This window comes from Trachypithecus francoisi, unplaced genomic scaffold, assembly GCF_009764315.1.
Source record: "Trachypithecus francoisi isolate TF-2019V2 unplaced genomic scaffold, Tfra_2.0 Lachesis_group17, whole genome shotgun sequence".
NCBI classification, from domain to species: Eukaryota; Metazoa; Chordata; class Mammalia; order Primates; family Cercopithecidae; genus Trachypithecus; species Trachypithecus francoisi.
In genome coordinates, this window is record NW_022681462.1 from 78,700,904 (window position 1) to 78,726,540 (window position 25,637).

At 44.5% G+C, this 25,637-nt stretch overlaps 1 long non-coding RNA gene across 1 annotated transcript in view; it reads left to right on the forward strand.

Moving 5' to 3' along the window:
• Positions 1-25,387, forward strand: part of LOC117062521 — a 156,014-nt gene extending 130,627 nt beyond the window's left edge. The window contains exons 3-4 of the long non-coding RNA XR_004428415.1: positions 10,348-10,549; positions 25,253-25,387. This is a non-coding gene — a long non-coding RNA (uncharacterized LOC117062521). The remainder of the gene's footprint in view (positions 1-10,347; positions 10,550-25,252) is intronic.
• The last annotated feature ends 250 nt before the right edge of the window (positions 25,388-25,637 follow it).

The window sequence follows — 25,637 nt, forward strand, 5'->3', positions numbered from 1 at the left end:
TCTAGTTCTAGATCCTTGAGGAATCGCCATACTGTTTTCCATAATGGTTGAACTAGTTTACAATCCCACCAACAGTGTAAAAGTGTTCCTATTTCTCCACATCCTCTCCAGCACCTATTGTTTCCTGACTTTTTGATGATTGCCATTCTAACTGGTGTGAGATGGTATCTCATTGTGGTTTTGATTTGCATCTCTCTGATGGCCAGTGATGATGAGCATTTTTTCATGTGTCTGTTGGCTGTATGAATGTCTTCTTTTGAGAAATGTCTGTTCATATCCTTTGCCCGCTTTTTGATGGGGTTGTTTGTTTTTTTCTTGTAAATTTGTTTGAGTTCTTTGTAGATTCTGGATATTAGCCCTTTGTCAGATGAGTAGGTTGCAAAAATTTTCTCCCATTCTGTAGGTTGCCTGTTCACTCTGATGGTAGTTTCTTTTGCTGTGCAGAAGCTCTTTAGTTTAATCATATCCCATTTGTCAATTTTGGCTTTTGCTGCCGTTGCTTTTGGTGTTTTAGACATGAAGTCCTTGCCCATGCCTATGTCCTGAATGGTACTACCTAGGTTTTCTTCTAGGGTTTTTATGATATTAGGTCTAAAATTTAAGTCTCTAATCCATCTTGAATTAATTTTCGTATAAGGAGTAAGGAAAGGATCCAGTTTCAGCTTTCTACTTATGGCTAGCCAATTTTCCCAGCACCATTTATTAAATAGGGAATCCTTTCCCCATTTCTTGTTTCTCTCAGGTTTGTCAAAGATCAGATGGCTGTAGATGTGTGGTATTATTTCTGAGGACTCTGTTCTGTTCCATTGGTCTATTATCTCTGTTTTGGTACCAGTACCATGCTGTTTTGGTTACTGTAGCCTTGTAGTATAGTTTGAAGTCAGGTAGCGTGATGCCTCCAGCTTTGTTCTTTTGACTTAGGATTGTCTTGGCAATGCGGGCTCTTTTTTGGTTCCATATGAACTTTAAAGACGTTTTTTCCAGTTCTGTGAAGAAAGTCATTGGTAGCTTGATGGGGATGGCATTGAATCTATAAATCACCTTGGCAGTATGGCCATTTTCACGATATTGATTCTTCCTATCCATGAGCATGGTATGTTCTTCCATTTGTTTGTGTCCTCTTTGATTTCACTGAGCAGTGGTTTGTAGTTCTCCTTGAAGAGGTCCTTTACATCCCTTGTAAGTTGGATTCCTAGGTATTTGATTCTCTTTGAAGCAATTGTGAATGGAAGTTCATTCATGATTTGGTTCTCTGTTTGTCTGTTACTGGTGTATAAGAATGCTTGTGATTTTTGCACATTAATTTTGTATCCTGAGACTTTGCTGAAGTTGCTTATCAGCTTAAGGAGATTTTGGGCTGAGACAATGGGGTTTTCTAAATATACAATCATGTCATCTGCAAACAGGGACAATTTGACTTCTTCTTTTCCTAACTGAATACCCTTGATTTCTTTCTCTTGCCTGATTGCCCTAGCCAGAACTTCCAACACTATGTTGAATAGGAGTGGTGAGAGAGGGCATCCCTGTCTTGTGCCAGTTTTCAAAGGGAATTTTTCCAGTTTTGCCCATTCAGTATGATATTGGCTGTGGGTTTGTCATAAATAGCTCTTATTATTTTGAGGTACGTTCCATCAATACCGAATTTCTTGAGCGTTTTTAGCATGAAGGGCTGTTGAATTTTGTCAAAAGCCTTTTCTGCTTCTATTGAGATAATCATGTGGTTCTTGTCTTTGGTTCTGTTTATATGCTGGATTACGTTTATTGATTTGCGAATGTTGAACCAGCCTTGCATCCCAGGGATGAAGCCCACTTGATCATGGTGGATAAGCTTTTTGATGTGCTGCTGAATCCGGTTTGCCAGTATTTTATTGAGGATTTTTGCATCGATGTTCATCAGGGATATTGGTCTAAAATTCTCTTTTTTTGTTGTTGTGTCTCTGCCAGGCTTTGGTATCAGGATGATGTTGGCCTCATAAAATGAGTTAGGGAGGATTCCCTCTTTTTCTATTGATTGGAATAGTTTCAGAAGGAATGGTACCAGCTCCTCCTCGTACCTCTGGTAGAATTCAGCTGTGAATCCATCTGGTCTTGGACTTTTTTTGGTTGGTAGGCTATTAATTATTGCCTCAATTTCAGAGCCTGCTATTGGTCTATTCAGGGATTCAACTTCTTCCTGGTTTAGTCTTGGAAGAGTGTAAGTGTCCAGGAAATTATCCATTTCTTCTAGATTTTCTAGTTGATTTGCATAGAGGTGTTTATAGTATTCTCTGATGGTAGTTTGTATTTCTGTGGGGTCCGTGGTGATATCCCCTTTATCATTTTTTATTGCATCTATTTGATTCTTCTCTCTTTTCTTCTTTATTAGTCTTGATAGCAGACTGTCAATTTTGTTGATTTTTTCAAAAAACCAACTCCTGGATTCATTGATTTTTTTGGAGGGTTTTTTGTGTCTCTATCTCCTTCAGTTCTGCTCTGATCTTAGTTATTTCTTGCCTTCTGCTAGCTTTTGAATGTGTTTGCTCTTGCTTCTCCAGTTCTTTTAATTGTGATGTTAGAGTGTCAATTTTAGATCTTTCCAGCTTTCTCTTGTGGGCATTTAGTGCTATAAATTTCCCTCTACACACTGCTTTAAATGTGTCCCAGAGATTCTGGTATGTTGTATCTTTGTTCTCATTGGTTTCAAAGAACATCTTTATTTCTGCCTTCATTTCGTTATGTACCCAGTAGTCATTCAGGAGCAGGTTGTTCAGTTTCCATGTAGTTGAGTGGTTTTGATTGATTTTCTTAGTCCTGAGTTCTACTTTGATTGCACTGTGGTCTGAAGACAGTTTGTTATAATTTCTGTTCTTTGACATTTGCTAAGGAGTGCTTTACTTCCAATTATGTGGTCAATTTTGGAATAAGTGCGATGTGGTGCTGAGAAGAATGTATATTCTGTTGATTTGGGGTGGAGAGTTCTATAGATGTCTATTAGGTCTGCTTGGTGCAGAGCTGAGTTCAATTCCGGGATATCCTTGTTAACTTTCTGTCTCGTTGATCTGTCTAATGTTGACAGTGGAGTGTTGAAGTCTCCCATTATTATTGTATGGGAGTCTAAGTCTCTTTGTAAGTCTCTAAGGACTTGCTTTATGAATCTGGGTGCTCCTGTATTGGGTGCATATATATTTAGGAGAGTTAGCTCTTCCTGTTGAATTGATCCCTTTACCATTATGTAATGGCCTTCTTTGTCTCTTTTGATCTTTGATGGTTTAAAGTCTATTTTATCAGAGACTAGGATTGCAACCCCTGCTTTTTTTTTTGTTCTCCATTTGCTTGGTAGATCTTCCTCCATCCCTTTATTTTGAGCCTATGTATGTCTCTGCATGTGAGATGGGTCTCCTGAATACAGCAGACTGATGGGTCTTGACTCTTTATCCAGTTTGCCAGTCTGTGTCTTTTAATTGGAGCATTTAGTCCATTAACATTTAAGTTAATATGGTTATGTGTGAACTTGATCCTGTCATTATGATATTAACTGGTTATTTTGCTCGTTAGTTGATGCAGTTTCTTCCTAGCCTCGATGGTCTTTACATTTTGGCATGTTTTTGCAATGGCTGGTACCGGTTGTTCCTTTCCATGTTTAGGACTTCCTTCAGGGTCTCTTGTAAGGCAGGCCTGGTGGTGACAGAATCTCTAAGCATTTGCTTATCTGTAAAGGATTTTATTTCTCCTTCACTTATGAAACTTAGTTTGGCTGGATATGAAATTCTGGGTTGAAAATTCTTTTCTTTAAGAATGTTGAATATTGTCCCCCACTCTCTTCTGGCTTGTAGAGTTTCTGCTGAGAGGTCTGCTGTTAGTCTGATGGGCTTCCCTTTGTGGGTAACCCGACCTTTCTCTCTGGCTGCCCTTAAGATTTTTTCCTTCATTTCAACTTTGGTGAATCTGGCAATTATGTGTCTTGGAGTTGCTCTTCTTGAGGAGTATCTTTGTGGTGTTCTCTGTATTTCCTGAATTTGAATGTTGGCCTGTCCTACTAGGTTGGGGAAGTTTTCCTGGATGATATCCTGAAGAGTGTTTTCCAACTTGGTTCCATTTTCCCCCTCACTTTCAGGCACCCCAATCAGATGTAGATTTGGTCTTTTTACATAATCCCATACTTCTTGCAGGCTTTGTTCATTTCTTTTTCTTCTTTTTTCTTTTGGTTTCTCTTCTCGCTTCATTTCGTTCATTTGATCCTCAATCGCTGATACTCTTTCTTCCAGTTGATCGAGTCGGTTACTGAAGCTTGTGCATTTGTCACGTATTTCTCGTGTCATGGTTTTCATCTCTGTCATTTCATTTATGATCTTCTCTGCATTAATTATTCTAGCTATCAATTCTTCCACTCTTTTTTCAAGATTTTTAGTTTCTTTGCGCTGGGTACGTAATTCCTCCTTTAGCTCTGAGAAGTTTGATGGACTGAAGCCTTCTTCTCTCATTTCATCAAAGTCATTCTCTGACCAACTTTGATCCGTTGCTGGCGATGAGCTGCACTCCTTTGCAGGGGGAGATGCACTCTTATTTCTTGAATTTCCAGCTTTTCTGCCCTGCTTCTTCCCCATCTTCATGGTTTTATCTGCCTCTGGTCTTTGATGATGGTGATGTACTAATGGGGTTTTGGTATAGGTGTTCTTCCTGTTTGATAGTTTTCCTTCTAATAGTCAGGACCCTCAGCTGTAGGTCTGTTGGAGATTGCTTGAGGTCCACTCCAGACCCTGTTTGCCTGGGTATCAGCAGCAGAGGTTGCAGAAGATAGAATGTTGCTGAACAGCGAGTGTACCTGTCTGATTCTTATTTTGGAAGCTTCCTCTCAGGGGTGTACTCCACCCTGTGAGGTGTGGGGTGTCAGACTGCCCCTAGTGGGGGATGTCTCCCAGTTAGGCTACTCAGGGGTCAGGGACCCACTTGAGCAGGCAGTCTGTCCCTTCTCAGATCTCAACCTCCGTGGTGGGAGATCCACTGCTCTCTTCAAAGCTGTCAGACAGAGTCGTTCGCGTCTGCACAGGCCTCTGCTGCTTCCCCTTTTGTTGTTTAGCTGTGCCCTGTCCCCAGAGGTGGAGTCTACAGAGACAGGCAGGTTTCCTTGAGCTGCTGTGAGCTCCACCCAGTTCGAGCTTCCCAGCGGCTTTGTTTACCTACTTAAGCCTCAGCAATGGTGGGGGCCCCTCCCCCAGCCTCGCTGCTGCCTTGCGGTTAGATCGCAGACTGCTGTGCTAGCAATGAGGGAGGCTCCGTGGGCGTGGGACCCTCCCGGCCAGGTGTGGGTATAATCTCCTGGTGTGCCCGTTTGCTTAAAGTGCAGTATTGGGGTGGGAATTACCCGATTTTCCAGGTGTTGTGTGTCTCAGTTCCCCTGGCTAGAAAAAGGGATTCCTTTCCCCCTTGCGCTTCCCAGGTGAAGGAATGCCTCGCCCTGCTTCAGCTCTTGCTGGTCGGGCTGCAGCAGCTGACCAGCACCAGTTGTCTGGCACTCCCCAGTGAGATGACCCCAGTACCTCAGTTGAAAATGCAGAAATCACTGGTCCTCTGTGTCAGTGGCGCTGGGAGTTGGAGACTGGAGCTGTTCCTATTCGGCCATCTTGCTCCGCCCTCCCCTACTCCAGTTTTCAACAACTTTTTAATTTCAATTTGGTAATTCCTTAGCCTAGTCTTCACTGTCCATATTTCTATCAGCATTTTTGTCAAAACCATTTAATTAGTCTCTAAGAAGTGCCAAACTTTCCCTCATCTTCCTGTGTTCTGAGCTCCCTCTGCCCAAATTCCTCCAACCCCTGCCCATTACTCAGTTCCAAAGTTACTTCTATATTTTCAGGTATTTTTATAGCAAAACCCCACTCCTTGGTGCCAATTTTCTGTATTAGTCCATGCTTGTGTCACTGTAAAGGAATACCTGAGGCTGGGTAGTTTATAAAGAAAAGAGGTTTAATTGGCTCATGATTCTGCAGGCTGTACTAGAAGCATGGCAATGGCATCTGTTTCTAGTGAGGGCCTCGGGAAGCTTACAATCATCGCAGCAGGCAACAAGGAGCGAGCATGCCACGTGGTGAGAGTGAGAGCAAGAGAGAAAGGAGGGGAGGTTCCAGACTCTTTTAAATAACTAGATCTCACATAACTGAGTAAGAACTCACATACACCCAGGGGATGGAGCTAAACCATTCATGACGGATTTGCCCCCATGATCCAATCACCTCCCACCAGGACCCACCTCCAACACTGGGAGTCACATTTCATCATGAGATTTGGAGGAACAAACACATCCAAATGACATCACCATGTTACTACCATATCACTTTGATTTTTAGGATCACTGAGTACCTACCATGTGGCAAGCATTGTGTTGCATACCAGATATTTAGAGGTGTTAGCAGCCTTATAGCAGAAGTATCTAAGAAACAAATGATGCTAGCACAAGAGCCCCTCCTAGGGATGTATGTGTGTAAATTGGGAGAGAGGAAGGCAGGGCAGGGAACCACAGCTTACTTCCTTACTTCTCAGCAGGAAAGTTCACAGAGTATTTGGACAATTGATTAAAACTGTTGGTATATAAACCTCAGAGAGGTGAATTATGAGAAGAGGAGTTTAGGACTTGGGGGCTTGGAGACTTGACTCAATTTCTTTAGATTAATAATATTCTAGGCAGGCAGGTAGAATTACTGACAGTTTGGGGCTGTAAGAATCCTTAGAGAGACTCTATCCAACCCTTTCATTTTACAAAGGAAGGTTGGTAGTAGCAGAGCTACTCCAGTTTAGTCCTTCTGATTCCAGGCTTAGTCCTAGTTCAAAGGAATTCCAGACTAAGACACCTGTCAACACAGGGAACTGATATTTATTACATACCTACCTTGAGCAGGCATGGTACTGCCTACTTGATACATGTTATTTAATTTAATCTTCACAACAGCCATATGAAGTAGTCTATGCCCGTATTAAATTTGAGCAAACTAATATTTAAGTGTTTAAATAATTTGTCTAAGGTCAATAACTGAACAGATATAAAAGAGTTTGACCTCTAAGTTCATGACCCTTGGGTTTTGCCCATAATTTGAGCCCTGCTGGTTGAGATGAGAGCAGCACATTCCTACACTGGTGACCAGAGGTAAAAATAACCATTTCATATTTAATCATTAAACATATTGACACGATGCATAATAAAAGAAACATGGTCATGGCACTGTATAAGCAGAGCTCTTTGATCTGCCTCTCCACTCTCCTGTGGCCACACTGGGTGAAGGTCTGTGTGCTGCTAGACCATCCTTCTTAATTAGAAAGGATCCCAGGAGACTTCGCCTAGCCCCAAGCTATCCTGAGTAAAATAAATAGGAAACGGAAAAGAGAGAGAGGAGAGATAAATTCTTACTGACTTTAAAAGATTTATACTGACAATATCCCAAGGAGCTTATGAAATGTATTTTTCCCCTTATTTTTGGTAGAGGAAAGCTGCTGATGAAGAGATAGCTCTCAACTATAGAGTTTCACTGACAGTGAAAATACTTTAAGCTCAGTTGCTTATTGATAGGTTGCGGAAAATAAGGTTCATATAAACATCATCTCACATATTAGAACTGGAAAAATAATCTATCTTTCAGTCAGCTTTGAAAGAGTTCCATTATTGAGGTGCCAAATTACAGGGACAGAATTTACATGCATGGCCACACCCAAGGGTGGAGAGGATCAGTGACACACGAAGAGTCCCTGGTCACAATACCCCAACACCTTCAGCTGGATGTTTTTAGCTTCTCGTTCGTGTGCACATGTGCGTAAGTATAATCTTCCTAAGAAGAACGGGGATACCTTCTTTATTTTGCCCCCATTCTTCCCTTCAGTAACTCAAAAATCTCCTGGTTTCTACTCAACATTCTGCCAACTTGAGAACATCAGAGAATGGTCTCAGACCAGGGCACAGTTGCTGCTGCTCCCTTATGTGTAAATTATTATTGGACATGGGACTGGCTTCATCCTAATCCCAGGCCATACCCCCAAAGAGTCTGGAGCAAGACTCTGTCCCCAAAGATACTTCCAGGGTCCTCATGTGCTCTGCACAGATACACACTACCCTAGTACTGGAAACCCCAGTCATCCACCTTCGACATATTGCCTTTGCTTACAACAGTAACATAGCAAACACTTCAAATTTGTATTTAGTCACATTCTTGCCCTTGTGTGGACTTGTGGTGCAAGATGAGGTTGGGTCAATATTAATTCCCTCTTGCCCCCACCATAACAGATCAGTTCTCCTGCAGCATCACTCGGATGGTGCCATTCTCCTGCTTGAAATATCTGGCTCTCTATTATCCACAAAATAAAACTGGAAATCTTCAGCCAGGAAGCAATGCTCTCTATGGTCTGGTTACACCACCTATCACCCTAGCCTTCCTTATTTCTCAGTTTTCTCTCCAGTGTCCTACTCTGCAGCCAAACATCATCTACCTTTGTCCTTTTTCCTCTTCCCTTCAACTTCTGCACAGTCCATTCTGCCAGTATCTTTGTTTTTCTCTCCCTGTAAGACCTGGCTCAAGGGTCTTCCTCTTTATGGATCTTCCCACCTGGACTTCCTGTCTCCTCCCTCCTGAAGGCTCCCAACATGTTTTGCCTGGATGTTTGTCTGACTTTATGATCTCTATTAGTGCTGATAGTTCTTGCAGACATCTCTTCACCCCTGCCAGACCTGGAGTTCCTTGAAGGTCACAACTGTGTCTGTCACGTCGTCTCCTCAGTGCAAAGCCAGTCAGTGCTTGGATGTTTGCTCAAAATAGGCATCCATTAAACGGAATCTGAGGGCAGAAAGGAGTAAGGAAGGGACCGAATAAATGGATTGGGTCTGGTGCCCATATGCCCCTCATTCACCTTCCTGCCCCTCTGACTTCCAAAGTTGTACATTCTGGCCACAAGGTACCTTGGCCATGTTTCAGGCTGAAGTACACAATGGGCCAGTGAAAAAGATAAAAGGAGAAAAGTACTGCTTCGGAGTCCAGAAATCTGCAGTTTGGTCTTAACCTTCAAACTAAGACTTTGGACAAGTCATTTCCCTATCTGGATCTCCAGTCTGCTTCTCTAGGAAAGCAAGGCAACTGAATTAGATGATCTTCCCAATTCTTTGTCTTTGGTTCTAATCCCTTTTCTTTTCCTCTGTGCCCAGACAAGAACATTTCCTCCACTGCAAAATACTGTAATAATGGAGATTATTTACTGATGGTTGTAGAGCACTTCTCATGACCATATGCCATGCTGAAACTTCCCAACCGGTACAGAGGGTTCACGTTCTCGATCCAGCTCAGACACAGTCTTGTGCTTCATCCTGATTTAAATCAGAAGTCGCTTTTACTTACTTTAAGAAAGTTGGAAATCTCCAATTCCTGGAAGAACACTTTCCTTTGGAATAATGCTTTGCCTTGGTAGGAATTCCCCTCTTTTATCTGCACCATTACTTATTGCAGGCTGCTAGTTTATTTGCCTATTTGGGAAATTGGGTTATCTGCAGAAGGAGACCTTGGAAGTACCAGGAGTAGTTTAAGAAGACTGAGTACTCCTTAGCTGCTTCCCACTGTGGAAGTCAGGGATCTTGTTGAAATAGATTTCTACTGCAAAAGCAGCAGCATCTAATGGCCCAAAACTTCATTGCAGAAGTGCAGCAAGTAAAATTAATTTATCAGAGGGAATGCCTGGAACACTATCATGGTGGTGTGCTTTTACACTGACAGTAATCCCCTTGAGTGTGGGTTTCTTGCAGGTCATTTGGCCTGTGCTACTGGAATCAAGATTGGCTTGCTCCAGAGGGAAACTCTGCCACAGGCACAACACCAGGGGGGATTTGTAGAGCTTTTTCTGGGGAGAGTTGCAAGTTCACATGACTCATAGGCTCAAGAGCTGAAATGAACCTTAAGAGATTATTGAGTTCAGCCAACCCTCTCACCCCATTTTACAAGGGAGGGAACTGAAACCTAGGAAAGTTAATGCTTTTCCCAAGATCATTCAACTAGTAAGGCAAGGAACAAGAGTCTTTTGAAATAGATGTTTTTATTCCTGGTTTGCAGATGAAAAATCTAAGGCTCTAGGACACAGAAGTAGGAAGTAGGGGAGCTAAGGTTAGAACCTTGGTCTGCCTGACTATAAGGCCCATGTGCCCAGCCACTGTCCACCTGCATCAGGCTATACTATTTACAAAGAAAATCTCAGAGCAAAGGAAGAAGGCTGGGTGCATGCAGAGAAGGAGATAATGGCCTCCAGTATCTCTGATTTTGATGCTATTTTTCTCTAAGTCTTGCCACAGAGCTACTGCTGGTCTTACCTGAACACATCTACAGATTCATTTTCCCTGTCTCTTTCCAGGCTCCTTTCTCCTCCTCAACACCTCAGCCGACTCCAAGCACACCATCCTGAGTCCATGGATGAGGAGCAGCAGTGAGCACTGTACGCTGGCCGTCTCAGTGCACAGGCACCTGCAGCCCTCTGGAAGGTACATCGCCCAGCTGTTGCCCCACAACGAGGCTGCAAGAGAGATCCTCCTGATGCCCACCCCAGGGAAGCATGGGTAAGTACTTCTCCATGTCCAAAATTGATTTTATACAAGGTGATTTGGCTTTTGGCTACACATTTCCAGAGTCTGTGACATCTACTTACAAACTCATGATTGTCCTTGAATTGGTAGGTCCAGATTGAGCAATTACTACTAATATCCCTTAGATGGTGTCTTGGGTACTGACTTGTGGGTACCTCTGGCTGCCCTGGCTAGTGGCCCTTCCAGAAGCCAGACGACCAGCTGCCAGAGTGGGCATTTCATGAGTGGGTATTAAAGATATTCATTTCCCAATGTTCAGATGGAGCCAAGAAGAAAACAGCCACAGAAACGTTAAAAGGCCAGAATGAAAGTAATTTAATATGGTAGAAACTGGGTTTTACCAGCAGAAGCTGGGCAGGAAGGGAAAGGACAAAATATTTTGGCCATCCAAGCAGGTTCTATGGGAATTTGGTACCCCAGAGCAGGATTAGTCATGGATACTACACCAGTGTAATTCAGTAGAGATTGGAACAGAGCTTTGTGCTACAACCACCAAGGCATATGACAGTGGAAACCTTTAAGCTTTCTGGAGATACTTACTTGCTTACTCAGTGATTCATCAGGGCTCTACAAGTCATGACATTGGAAAGCAAAGTTAAACTAGGGCCCCTCTGTGCCTGGCTTTTGTTTTTTCATTCCGTAAGTATAAATACCATCCTATGATCTCAGCACTGAGGGACCCCAGATCTGATTACTTTAGCAACAAGGATCCTTCTTTGTGACTTGTTTACAGGAGAAAATTCCCAAATGTCTAGCTGTGCTTAGACTTGGCTTCCTTCTAAGAGAATATCTTTTCAGAAGGGTCCTACCTGGACGATGACTGCTACCCATCCTCCATCCCCATGGTGTGCAGGGGAGGGATCCTGTCTATTGCTTTGGCAGTAAGGCTGAATGACCTCCTTCGTAATTTATTGAAAGTCTTCTCCCTACTCCCCGCCATTAACCCATCTGTATTTAGTTGCACTTAGAAGGACTACAAGCTGCTGCAGTCTCATCAGGAATGAAATCTTGGCATCAAAAAGAATGCTCTCCACATTCCTAAACTCATATCCATCTTCTTGCCTCTGAAATACCTCTTTGGGCTGGCTGAGAAGGTCCCAGCTACCAAGGACTCTTGCTCTATTCACCAGATATCAGTGTGGGATAGCAGGTGTCTGGACTGCCCCCCTGTTTGGGACCAGCTGGCCTCTAGCGCCAAGCCTCCCTCCAGCACGGCTTCTCTCTCCAGTAAGGAGCCTGGATGGGAAGGCCTCTTATCTGAGAGCAGGGCTATGTGCCATCCTATAGGTATTTGCCCAGCCTCATATTCTGAGAGTTGCATATTCTGACTTATCACTCTCCACATTCCTTCCTTCCCCACAAGGCCTGGCAGAGCCCAGGGATTGTTGCTTGAGGCTGCTGAGCCCTCAGGCATCAGTCCCTTGTGATGCTGGTGGAGGGTGGGGGGATTCACAGATGTGGCTGGGAGAGGTGGAGTTGGAGTCTGAGAATACCCACGAGTGTGAGAAAAGGTGCCAGAGGGGTTTCAGCCCTTCTTGTGTGGCCTGGCCTGTTTCCCTGTGTAGCATAGTCAGGAACATAACTCCTCGGGTGTGACTGACCATAGGGCCTTGCAAATAGTTTTTCCCTCTTTACCTTTCTATGCTCATAACTACCAAGTGAATTCTCACTTAAAGGAGGAGAAAACTGAGGCAAAGAGAGGAAATAGGAAGTGGCGTGGTCCAAACTGGACTCTTTCCAGGAAACCTAAAGCCTCTTAGGGAGAAAGGGTGGAGTTGGGAAAGAGAAAGGGAAATATGAAAGAATCTTGCAAAAAAATAAAAAAGAGAGAGTGATTATTTTGATTATTTGACCTTTCAAGACAAGTGAGCCCTGGGGCATGTGATGTCAGTGCCTTCAAGGGCAGCCTTCCCTCCACATGGTGCCATGGCCACCTACCTCAAGGTCCACCTGGCCACCCAACTTACCCTCTTCCCAAGGCAATGCCTCTGTCACCAGAGGAGCTGCTCTGTCATCTGGAGGGTGTGAGTTGAGCAGGAGAAAGGAATTGGGACTGAGCTGAGGCAAATTCAGTGACTTGATGGCTTTGTCTGGGGCTGCGTACATATACAGGGATTTCGTCTTAGATCCAAGCTTCATGCATCTCAGGTACAGCGATGTTTTCCCCTGGCCCTGGCAGAGCCATGGAGGAGTTTAGTGAAGAGCAGGAGTGATTCCACATTTAAATTACAGATGCCTGGGCCAGCCTCCTCACCTCCCTTGAGATCAGTGTGGTGAAGGTAGAAGGTGGCAGCAGAAAGGACAATCAATAGACCGTCCACTGCAGCGCAGAGCTACTCTCGTGGGTGCCTTGGCCAGCTGCAAGGAACAGGGCATTTGGCCTAGCAAATCAAAACTTGCCCAGCTTTGCACTGTTGAGAGTTTGGGATCACAAAGGATGGAGATTTGCCTGCTCTCTGATTATGGGGTCACTGCTAGTCTCAAGAATCTTTGGATTTGCAGTACTCAGCAGTTTGCCTTGCTGAAAGCTCACTCCATTTAATGTCAGAGACGACCTCACTAGCATAGCGCTCAGAGCAGTGAGGGGGACACAGTGATATCATGGTGATGTCGAATGTGATGATTACGAATGGGGCTGGCTTCCTCTCATAACAGGAGATGGTGGTTTGGGGACCACTATTTGGAAAACAACATTCCGTGTTTGTAGTAATGAGGGAGGAAGTTGTAATAATAAAGTCGGCTGGGGAGAGCCTGACTCAGAGGAGTGGGCTGAGGAATGACAAGTCAGACGCCACCAAGTTCCCCGGAAATCACTGAGTCGTGAGCAGGCAGTGCCGGCTGTCGTGCATCAGAGGGGTGGGAGCAGCCGGCTGGTTGGAAGCACCCAGAGGCAGGAGGGTAGGGGAAAGGCAGTTGGAGAAGCACAGCAGCTGCTCCCTTCCTAGTCGCCTGGAGAGCAGCGGAGTATATGAGGTCTCATGAATCACAGAGCATGAGTGGCCACGTTGGCCAAGGCTGCTTGGCTTTGCCCAGAGTCTCGCAGGGGGCAGACAGGTGAGTGCCCAGCCTGCTCATCTGCCCAGCCAGAATGACCAGAGAATCAAGGAAGCAGAGAAATAGGGGCTGTCAAACAGCCTAGGCCCAGCTGGTCACAGTCACGTAGGCATAGGACATCTTAGTTAGAAATTAGTGGCCATAAAGTACCCATGAACTGAATGAATATGATAATACCTATGTAAAATGGTGAGTTGTGAAATGGCATATGGAAAATGGCTCGCACGGTGCCTGGCTGTAGTTGGCACTAATAAATGCTAGGTCCTTTTTGGTTCAAACATTCATCTCACCATCATGGATTCAGTGCCTCTTGTGTAGTAGGTGCCAAAGACGACACAGCCGAAGACAACAAAGTCACAGCTTTCAAGGAACATCCAGTCCAGTAAGGAGGACACAAGCAGAATAGCAACAGCACGTGCTTGTGTGAATGTTTTAAAATTGAGGCTCATATTATTAAGAGGCTGAGCTAAGATCGCTAGTGGCAGATCCGGCAGAAGCAGCCGGCTAGGGAGCCATCCACTGCACCACACTACCGTTCTGATGTGTCTTAGAAAGATCGATCCAGCAGCAATTGTCTATGTACAATTGGTGTTCTCCTGGATGCAGGAACGCAAGCTTGAGGGTGGGTGGCATGTCAGGCTATAGGAGACACTCTCCAGGGCTCCTGCCCAGAAGGCCGCCTCCAGTCTTGTTTCCTCTCCAAGCACATGGCTTTCTCCTACAGCCACGGGTATCTGGGGACTTTATTATGTGTGACCAGAACTACACAGTGTGTGGAGGGAAGAATTGGGCCCCGAGGGGATAGAAATTGCCAATCATTTGAATTACTAATACTTGAAAAGATATTTTAAACCGAAAGTCATTAGGGAAACTCAGGCTTGAACCAAGGTAAGCTGTCAGGGCATTTTAAAGCACAAATAAGACTCAGTCCAGAGTGTGGTGGTGAACTGAAATTCTCAGCACAAAGCCTTGCCTTTCTGCAGGACCTCAACCCCTAGACCCGGAAGATACTTGAGTCTAATCTCCTCCCCTTTCCATGTTGGTTTCCTGATGGGGAACGTGAAGCCCAGGGGGGTGATGATGTGGTGTGATGTGATGAAGGTCAAACTGCAGGCTCAGACCCGGCACAATGGCTCACACCCCTAATCCCAGCACTTTGGGAGGCCAAGGTGGGAGGATCACTTGGGGCCAGAGTTCAAGACCAGCCTGGGCAACATAGTGAGATCCCCAACCTCTACAAAAAAATATATATTTTTAGTTAGCCAGGCATGATGCTACGTGCCTGTAATCCCAGCTACTCATAAGGCTGAGGCAGGAGGCTTGCTTGAGCCCAAGAGGTTGAGGCTGCAGTAAACTGTGATCATGCCACTATACTCCAGTCTGGGTGACAGAGCAAGACCCTGTCTCAAAAACCAAACTAACAAACACACAAAACTGCAGGCTCGTGGCAAAGCCAGGACTCATCTCCACAGTGGCACCCTGGAAGGGTCTGTTTCCCAGCTGCCCAGCTGCATCAGGAAACCCTCAAACTCACTGCCCTTAGATTAAAATCTGCAGCCACCCCCCCAAGTGAAGAAAAATTTGCATTCACGCTGGGTACCCATACAGCTGCAGCACTTACTTAAGGCAATCAGTTCTGACCAAAGATCTCAGCTTTAAAACTAGTAACAATCCTAATAGGAAATGTGCCAAGGTAATTTAACTCAAAGAGATATTGATTTGTGGCCATCAGGAGGTGTGGTTTCAGTCCTGATTCCGCCGCTAATTTGTGGCATCGTTATGGACAACCACAGCATTGCGCAGCTGTAGCTTCTTACCTTCTAAAGTGGAGGTTCTGACTGCCCTCTGCTCCACTCTTCTGTCCCAGCAATGCCAGCGACCCATCCTCAGATGCCATCCAGGAGTAGGGCAGCAGGAAGTAATTCTCCCCACCCCAGACTCCTGCTCTCTGGACAAAGAGGGACCTCCCTTCTGGCCCACTGATACCTTCACCATTAATGCACAGAACCCCGAATGTTCCTGTCAGTAGACAGGCTGAGTGAGAGATGATCTCAGGACAGGGCACCTATGGAAAGATGCCACCAGGCATTTGCTTCTGAAAAGGGACCTGATTGCTTTTCCCAGGCTGCTCTGGGTTGAACTTCAGTCAGCCCAGGGCAAAGTGGCAAGTCTTGACAGCTGGGGAGATCAGAGCCTGTGGCATTCAGACTCCATGGTCAAAAGTTCTCCTCGAATCTTGCCTGCATGATAAATGAGATCAGAAATAAAAAAGGTGATTATTTATTGAAATTGATGCCCTCAAGTGGCAATGTCACAATGATTTAATTTCAGGCCCAGCTTTTTCTCACTTTCAAAGTCATTCATAGAGTCAGCTTCTCTCTTTTCCCCCATGGTCTGAATAACACACTAATAAATATACAATAAGGCCTTTAATGTCTAGGTGATTTACACTAAAAAGAGAGAGCCATTCAAAGGCTCCAAAGATAATTTTTAAAAGCCTTAAAACTCACACCCAGGCTTGTCAGGGGCATATTTCCCAGACACCTTGTTACAGGAACAATCGTGTAGCTCGGGGTTCTCTGAGTACACAGTGGGCGGGAGACTTGAGGTCTAAGAATCTCCATAAGCCTCATCTTTGTAAAATGGTAGTAATTGTGCCACTCACGGGGGTGTCGTGGGTTTAAATTAGATTAACATGCAGAGCAGGTGCTAATAGTGCCTACCCGCTGCCTCCCAGGCCCAGGCTGTCTGTCTAAGGGACACCCTTCTCTCAGGCTGCTCAGGGTCATAGGAGAGTGGGCAGGAAGAGAGCCAGGGTTACAGATTTCACACCCCTCCTTCTCAGAGTAACCACTTGTGTTCTTCAAAATGGATCCCAAAGTACCAGTCCCACTGAGTATGCCTGGATTTACCATATTTCTCCCCACTTTGAGTAGTAATATTGAAGCAACTACTAAAATGCTAGTCCTCTTTAGATGAACTGGACCTTCGGCCATTAACATGGTAGGTCACAAGCTTTAGTAATACAAATCAGAGCCACACATTTTACAAAATTTATATAATTGAGTCTCATCTTGATCCATTCTGATTTTACTTGTCTTGGAGTGGGCCATGAGCGTGTGTATTTTTAGGAAGCCCTGCAGGGATTCTGGGTGTGCACCAAAAGTTAAGAATCATGGCTCTAACATCTCAGCTTGAATTGGTTGATCACATAAGCAGGTAGCTTTATGTTACCGTTTACTAAACACTAAGAAGAAAAGCAAAAAAGAAAGCTTAAAGATGTGGGAGGACTTGTGTTTAAGGTGGAGAGCCATTTTTCTCCCACTCATGATTGGACAGGCTAGTGACAAGGTTTCCACCTGTGGCCTAATCCTGCCTGTGCAGCCCATGAGCTGGGGTAGCTGGAAGGAATCCAAGGTCATGAATGTCTCTGGTCTCCACAGGTGAATATACTCTCAACACATCTATTATTCTCTCTCTAGAAGGACTATGGCTTCCAAAGCCACAGGGGAATGAGAATACAGATGGACTAGAGAAGCAAAACATTTTATAGCCAGAAGGAAGCTCCATCCCATTCTTCCATTTATCTATCCATCCATCCATTCATCTATCATCCATCTATCCATCATCCATCCATCCATCCATCCCATCCTCCCATCCACCTACCTATCCATCCATCCATCTACCATACCATCCATCCATTCATCCATCATCCATCATCCATCCCATCCTGCCATCCATCCATCCATCCATTCATCCATCCATCCATCCGTTCATCTACCATCCATTTACCCATCATCCATCCATCCATCTTATCCTCCTATCCACCCACCTATCCATCCATCCATCCATCTACCATACCATCCATCCATCCATCTATCCATCCATCCATCCATTCATCCATCCATCCATCCATCCTCCATCATCCATCCCATCCTCCCATCCATCCATCCATTGATCCATCCATCCATCTATCATCCATTGATCCATCCATCCACCCGTCCATCCGTTCTCTTTGTACTTCACGTATTGACTCTCATCTAGGTCCCAGGTAAACAACAGAGCCACAGCCCTCCTTTTTGTTCTCAAGAAGCAGAGACTGTGTTGTTAAATATTCATGGTAAATTATCTGTACAGTGCATATTCAGTTTGCCAAGTGAGTCAACATCTATCAACTCATTTCACCTTTACTATGATCTGTACCATATATATTATTCACCTCCTTTATAGATGAGTAAACCAAATCTCAGAGAGCTTCCATAATTTGCCTATAGTTATGGGTAACACAGGGAAACACAAATCTTCTGGGTCCATTTCTTTTCTCATGTTGTTTTCCCAAGACAGCCTTGCAGTTGAGCCCTGGCATCATGCCTGGCTCTGAGGAAACTAAGAGCTGTTCTTATCCAATCAGGAAAAGCTCTTCTCAAGAGAGCTTTTCTGATATTTGGTCATCTAATTCTGGCCCACAGGTCTTGAAGATGGAGACTTTGGGTTTCACACCTTTTTATGCTAGCAATGTCTGGCACACTGCCTAGCAGATAGTAGGGGTTCTGTGTTAGGTGGATGGATACCATATCAATTGAAGCTAGTTCTAGGATGCAACTCTTTTAAAGCCTAAGCTCTGGGTCTAAAAATTAAAGCCCCGTTCAAGATCACAGAAGAGTCTCCAATTGATGGAAAGATGAAAAGTATTTTCTCCCTGCCCTCCACCCACACCCAGGGATAAATGTGTAACCCTCCCTGGGGCTCAGGAAGCAGCTGTCAAAATGCACCTCAACTGTGAAGGTTGCCATGAAGTACAAAGGACAATTCCTTTCCTGGCAGGTACAACTTTTACTCACGATTGCTTTCATTGATGGGCATCAAAAAAAAAAAAAAAGACCATCAGCTTCTGCGAGTTCTGACCTTCGAGATTTGACAGCTGAAGGCTTGTAGCTCATGAGGCTCTTTTGAGCCGCTGCTTTTGCTTTCTCACTCTGCCCTGGATATTTGATGGATTGAACACCAGGACGATGAGAGAACTGTGAATACCTGTAACCCCGTGGCTTGTCAGAATGGCATCTTGACCAATCCCATAATGATAAATATATATTGCATACAAAGAGAAGTCAAAATGCATAGAAACAGATGCTTCTCATCTCAGAAGTGTTTACTGAGCCTCACCATTTCCCAGTGGGGAGGGAGATGGTAAAAACAGGTGCAGGAATTTTAGTGATAGAACACTGGTATCAAGAAATTCACTCATAGTTCATGTATGCGTTCTGTCAACAAATGTCTATGAGTCATGCTCAGTCCCAGGCACTGGCTGGACTCTGGAAGCTCATTCAGGCTCCAAGGAGCTCAGAACGAGGTTTGGAATTGGACGACAAGACACAGTTATGAGGCCATAAGGAAAGGGGTGTAATGGGCGCTGTGTGCTGGATGCTATGGGAATGCTGGTGGCTGTCAGGCAAGCTGGCCCTGAGAAGAACACTTGAGCTGGCTCTGCAGGGGTGAGGGGTGTCAGGTGGACGATGAGAGGAAGACATTCCACACAGCGCACGTGTGCGAAGGACAGCCTGAGGACACAGATCGTGGATGGTGGCCATGTGATTCTCTTGGTTTCTTCCTCCCCATCCTGCCCGGGGTTCCTTATCCTGGCTCTAGGAGTCCTCACTTTCATGTGTTTGTGGCCACTGGCTTATGTGGCAAGAAAACCCATCCCCCTCCACAAAAGCAGTCCTCAAACAGCAGAGCTTCGTTCCTGGGTCCCACAATCACCACTACCTCTTCTTGTAGCAAATGTCCTGCTGCAAATACCCAGAAGACCTCCCTCTGAATGCAGGCACTCCCCTTGCTTTTACTTTCTCTCTGGTAGTATCTTCTTCCCCACCGAAAACTCCAAGTACCTATGTGGACAATCCGTGCATGCAACTATTTTTCACCCCAGCATGAGTGGGTTTCAGTGGATGAGCCAGGACTCCAGGATTGGCCTGTTGCCCCTTCACTCCTCACTTTGCAGGAAGAGTAGCCATAGGGGGCGGGGATTCTTCGTGGATTGCCCTAACCCCTTTTCCACTACAGAAACCCCTACACATGCAATGTCCTCTCCTCTGAAAAGCCCTTTTAGGGTTTCTCAAATAGCATTGACCATGCAGCCTTGTGACCAGTTACCAGCTTGTCTCTCCCCACAGTCAGCAGGCACCCAGGGTCCTCTCCCTGTTGGCTCTTAAGTGCCAACACATGAAAGATAGGGAGAGAATGAGGCTGCTAGCTGGGGGACCGGACAGGACCTGGCATCCCAGGTAGGAATTCGCCTCCCTTCCTTCATCTCCTGTAATTTGTATGATAATGAGGAAGAGAAAGAGGAAGAGTCACTTGATGCTTACTCTCTGGTGGCAGCATTGTTCTAAGTGCTTTACATGTGTCAGCTGATCTAATATTATATGTACCACCACTTGATGAGGGAAGCACTAGCACTACCTCTTTTACAGTGAGGAAGCTGAGGCTCAGTGAAGTTAAGTAACCTGCCTAGAGTTGCACAGCTTATAAGGAGTAGACTGGATCTGAGCCCAGCTAATCCAGCTCCACTGTCTCTGCTCCCAATCATCACTCCATGGATGGTAACTACCCTATTACCAGCTGATAATTAAGGATGCATTCTTATTTATTTATCATTGTTAACAATTATTTATTCTTTATAAATACCCAGCTGCATTTTTCTATGGTGTGTATACAATCCTTCCTGTCCACAATAAAGGGCAAAGTTGTAAGGCTTTGATGCACAGAAGAAGCCTGTTTCAGAGAGCAGGCAGTCCTGAGACTTATGTCTGGCACTGCCAAAGGTCAGAGAGAGTCTGTCCAGAAAGTCTGGCCTCAGCTCTCCTGTCTCCTGAAGCTCCATTCCAACCCGGTTGCCTTCACCTTCAAAAACCAAGTCTGTGGTGAGGAGATGGAATTGGGTGATGGAATTGTCAGCTCTTTGAGCTGTAAGGAAACTGTCCAGGCAACTGGAGCTGATGGCCCAAGTGTGAGGAAACACCATGACCCTCTTAGTAGCCCAGTTCCCCTCTGCATTCATGCCCAGCCTCAAAGCAAACCTCCTTCTTTCTCATTACTTGGCCTGCTTCTAAGTTTGCCTTTTCCTCTTTGTTTTATTTAGAGAACCACACACATATGCCTGGCTAAACTCCTGGCTTTTACAGAAATGCATTCTCTTATGGTTCAGAGCCTTAGTTAAGAGCCATAGCAGCCTGGGGATTTTGAATTTAAAGGGATTCACAAAGTCTACATACAGATTTGGTGCACTGTCTATTCCTGGGAGAATCTTACATCAGTAAGCTCAGTGAATGAGTGTTCCCACTCCTTTCCAATGACTGATCGTGTTCCCCCTGCCAGTGGGGAAGTCTTGTGGTGGTTAAGAAAAGGGAGGGTCCCTAGGAGAGGCCACTGAGAGAGCAGGCTGAGCCCAGGGCATGAGACCTACCATTGCCAGCGGCTAAAGATGTTTCCTCAGATCACTCACCCAAGGGCACCAGGTTGCCTGAGGATCTGGGACCTTGCTCCACCCTACAGGGCAACTTAGCTCAAATGACATACACATAATGGGAGTCTAAGGAAAGAGCTGCGGGCCAGGCTGCTTTTTTCTTAGCCCCACTACGTGATCCAGGCTTTCAATTCACCAAAAGTAGTGTGAAGGAGAACCCACAGTCAGATTGGTATTTTGCACTGTGCCATTCATTCTGTGGAACGTTCCTTGCAGTCCTAGAATGATCATCTCAGTGACTTCTGGGCATTAGAAAGTCCCATATTGGAGCAAAGGAAGACGCAGATGAGAGAACTGACAAGTGAATATCACGGGCTGTTAATCTTCAGCCTCAAATCCTTTAGGGGGTCTCTGTGAAACCCAGGATCAAGTGAGCTGTTCATTAGCATGGCACTCGAAGCCACCAATCAAGCCTCACCCCTCTTGAGCCTGGCTCACCCCATTTCTCTGGACCCATGATTCATTTGTATCAAACTACCCACAGTTGCCCCCCCGTGAAGCAAACCAGTTCAAGCCCTCTTGCCTTCCCTCACCTTCCCGACCATCAAGAACAATCCATCTTCTCCTCCAAGAAGGAATCTCCTACCTCCTTTTCCACAAAGCCTTTCTTGAGACTCCAGACCCTCTGTGAACAGAGCTGATTGCACCACCATTTGCTGCCTGCTGCACATCTGTATTAGTGTTCTCACAGCACTGGGCCATGTTTGTTCTTTTCCATGTCTTCCTCACCAATCGGGCACCCCAAAAATAGAGATGGGCACTATTTATCACTGTAGCTGCAGTGCCTAGCACAGTACTTGACTCACAGTCAATAAATGCTTATGAAATGAACAAATTCCCAAATTAATTGGACCAGAAACTCTTTGAAAACTTGACACATGGTTTTAAGAATGCATCTAGAATGCTCTTGACCAAAATTCCATCTCTATTCTTCATAACAGCTCACTTCCTTCTGCCTGACCTCAATAGAATGACTGTCTTCAGCCTGGGCTATCTCCACTTGTGGCCCTAACCATCCTACACTGCCGATCAATTGCTGGCCTATGTTAGTCTCGGAAATGATATGGTTCCCGTGCTTGGTGATTGACCTGTCTGTGTGTGCCTTTTAGTTCCTCCAATTTCCTGAGCTATTTCCTGCATATTTCCTGTTCTTCCAGTCAGGACTTCTACTTAGTAATTTTCCCCCAATTCCTCCTTCTCCTTAGTTTACTAGCCTTTACATCACCACTTAACCACACTGACTTCTGTTGAGTGTTTTATCTTTTCAGATAATCTAAGATGAATTCCAATTACATTCTGTCCAACTGTTCCCTAAAGATTCCCTCCATGATTTTGTTTCTCTGTCTTAGAACTAAAATTTCTCTGTGACTGCATGAAATTCTAATCGGCATCCTGTTCGATGTTCAACTGCAGGCCTCAGAGTGATTTCCCTGTCTGGAGTCTTCCAGCCGTTCTCACAGTGGCCTGGTCACCTGCCCTGGGAGCTTCCTAGTGACCATTGGCTCATCCTCTCAGTAGACCCAGATGACTTCCATTTCTAAAAAACCTCACTTGTCTAACAACTTTCTTGTTTAACTTCTGCCACCTTGTTACAGACAGTCTCCAGGGTTCCGGGAGCTGGTGGCAGCAGGTTACATTGTGTGTGGGATATGAGCCAGAAAATGTGGTTGTTGGCAAAGCCAGAAATCTGATGGAAATAAAAACTCCTGTATTTCATCATATGTCCAAGGTCCTTAGTCCTTGGCCTTCATCCATGACTGCCTCTCCAATTTCACATTCCTACATGACTGTTTATGGGTTAAAGGCATAATCTAGCTAGCAGAGCTTGAAAAATATTTCAATCACAGAATCATGAAGCAGAAATGAACCTTAAAAGTAATTGAATTCAAATTGCTTATCCCCTACCCCAAGCCAATGCAAGAGGCTCTTCCAAAGCCCACCTGGCTTTGACTTGCCTGGCCCCAGCAGGAGAATGCTCACCAACTTGCAAAACAGATCACCCCATCGTAGAGCAGCTGTAGCTCCCAGGTAGAACTTGCTAATGGCCCCTTGGCTTTATAACCTTGGAAAGGTAATTACTGTCTCTAAAAAGTTATTCAATATCTCCAAACCTCTTGTGTTTTATACACAAAATGACAATAGTAATACCTGCTTACCTTGTAGGATCTTTGTGAAAATAATGCTTTTAACAATGAGAGCCAATGTGTATAGAGTACTTACCATGTTCTTAATACAAAGACATATGATTTCATTTAATACTACAATTTCCCTATGAAGTAGTACCATAATAATACATACAAAGCACCTAGAATCATATGAGTACCCAACACATGATCGTTCCTTCTCCTCATTCACCGTGATCTGGCTGATCCTCTATTTGTCCTCTAGAGTCATACAGAGCAAGCTTACTTTCTCCTAACAAGGCAGTCTGTCTTCCCTTTGAGGATAGTTTTTATATCTCTTCTTCACTTGTTTTCCCAGGCTAAGTGATTTTAGTCTCTTCTACAGCATATTTGCCAGAGCCATATTGTTCAGAGGGATTCTTACAGCAAAGGGGTCCAGGGGACTTGTTCTTCAGCTATCTGGAACCTCCACCTGCTGATGCGGCTTAATAGCCTGGCTAACCATTTCACTAGCTTTATTCTGCATTTGAACCCCAGCCACCTAAGTTGACACTGTTAGGAATCATGAAAGCTGCTGCAGCATTTCACTAAAACCATTCCTTAGACTATTTGATTTTTTTTTTTTTTTTTTTTTTTTTTTCCGAATGGAGAATCCTCAAGTTTTTCTTGCAGGCAAAGAAGGCCTTTCTTGTTCGCTATTGACATTCCCAAAAATGTCTGATTCGGAAAGAAATTTAATTCTGGCCCCAGTTTTCACATCATCTTGCTTTGTTTGTCATCCCTGTAGCCTGCCAGCTTTGCCCCTTTGTTCCCCTAACTGCCAGAGACATTTTTATACTGAGTAAATTGCATCAGGCCCACTGCAAAATGAATCAATTTGGGAAGAGTATGAGCTGCACTGTTGTCTTAAGTGTGCATTAACATTTAGATGCGTTATTTAAAATGGGCCTGGAGTTCGTGCCAGAGAGACCGCCTCATGCCTATTCTGACTCATTCTCTGCTATTGGACTGCACAGAAGGGACCTGGGGAGCCCTACAGCCCACCACCAACCTTGTTTTATTCTCCATATCTCCAGGGAGGGCTTGAACTAGGTGAGAAATTCTAAGAGCTCAGATTGGAAAGTAAATTACAAACGGAGTTTGACTTGGTGATCTCAGAGTGAAATAAAGACAGGTGAAGAAGGAGACAAAGGGGAGGCGAGGTTCTCCTTCTCTGTCTATCACACACCATGCACACACATGACATCTAGCTTTAAATACAAATCATACAGCCAGAAGTCTTTGGAGGTAAAACAAAGCATACACAAAAGCACAAAGGACACCAGCCAATACTCTAGTTTAAAAATTAAGTGATGTTCTGGAACTGGTGAAAAAGCAAGGCTGCAATCCTGATAACCATGTGGTGATTTGATGAGATAATTCTTTTATCATCAGGAGAGTCAGATAATATCTCCATTAGTAGCAGGAGGTTTAAAAATTGGAGAGAGTGGCAACACCAGGACAATAGCCTGATTAATGCTTTTTCAATCACCTAGGCTCATGGCCTAAACTGGTAATGGACTCCATCCATCAAAAGATTATTCTATCTGGCATCTTGGTTTCTGAAGAAATCTGGACGTCCTCATAGAGGACTGGTTAAATGATTTAATGTGGATGAAAGCTCTTAGCACAGTGCCTCAGTAAAAGCTTGCTTGAATCTATTCAGTCTATTTTAATATATGTTCAGAGATATAATGACCCACTAGATACACAAGAGAAATAAAATGACAGTGGTATAATGAAGATCTTGAAGCTCTGAGATGTACGATTATCAGCAATGTAAAAGTGGTACCTTCTGGGAGAGATTAACCTGGAACCCCTGTTCCTGAGGGTCACTTCTCTTTGTGCTACCCCTAAACCTCTCTGTATGTAACAGCCCCAGTCCCATGGAAACTCACTGACTGTGTGTATTTGTATCCATTTTTTCCACTACAGCCTCAACTTCATCAAAACATACACTGAACTTTCATTGTGGGGTCCTCAAAGTACAAAACAGTACCTGACACAGAAGAAGTATTCAATAAATTTTTGTTGACTGGGCAATATTTCCAAATAAAAAACTCAAAACTAGTGTCATGCTAATGTGTGAGTGACAGTAGATGATGATAAGGATATCTGATGTATTTTGTGCCAGGCAGGCCTGAAACAGTAGCATCCCTGACCAGAGATAGAAAACAAGACATACTCACTACTAACCCAGCTCATTGCTGTCAAGTAACAGCAGCTACCATGTGTATAGCACTTACTATATGCTGGACATTGTTCTAAATGCCTTTACCTATCTTTACCCATTTAATTTTCACAATAGGCTTGTGAGGTA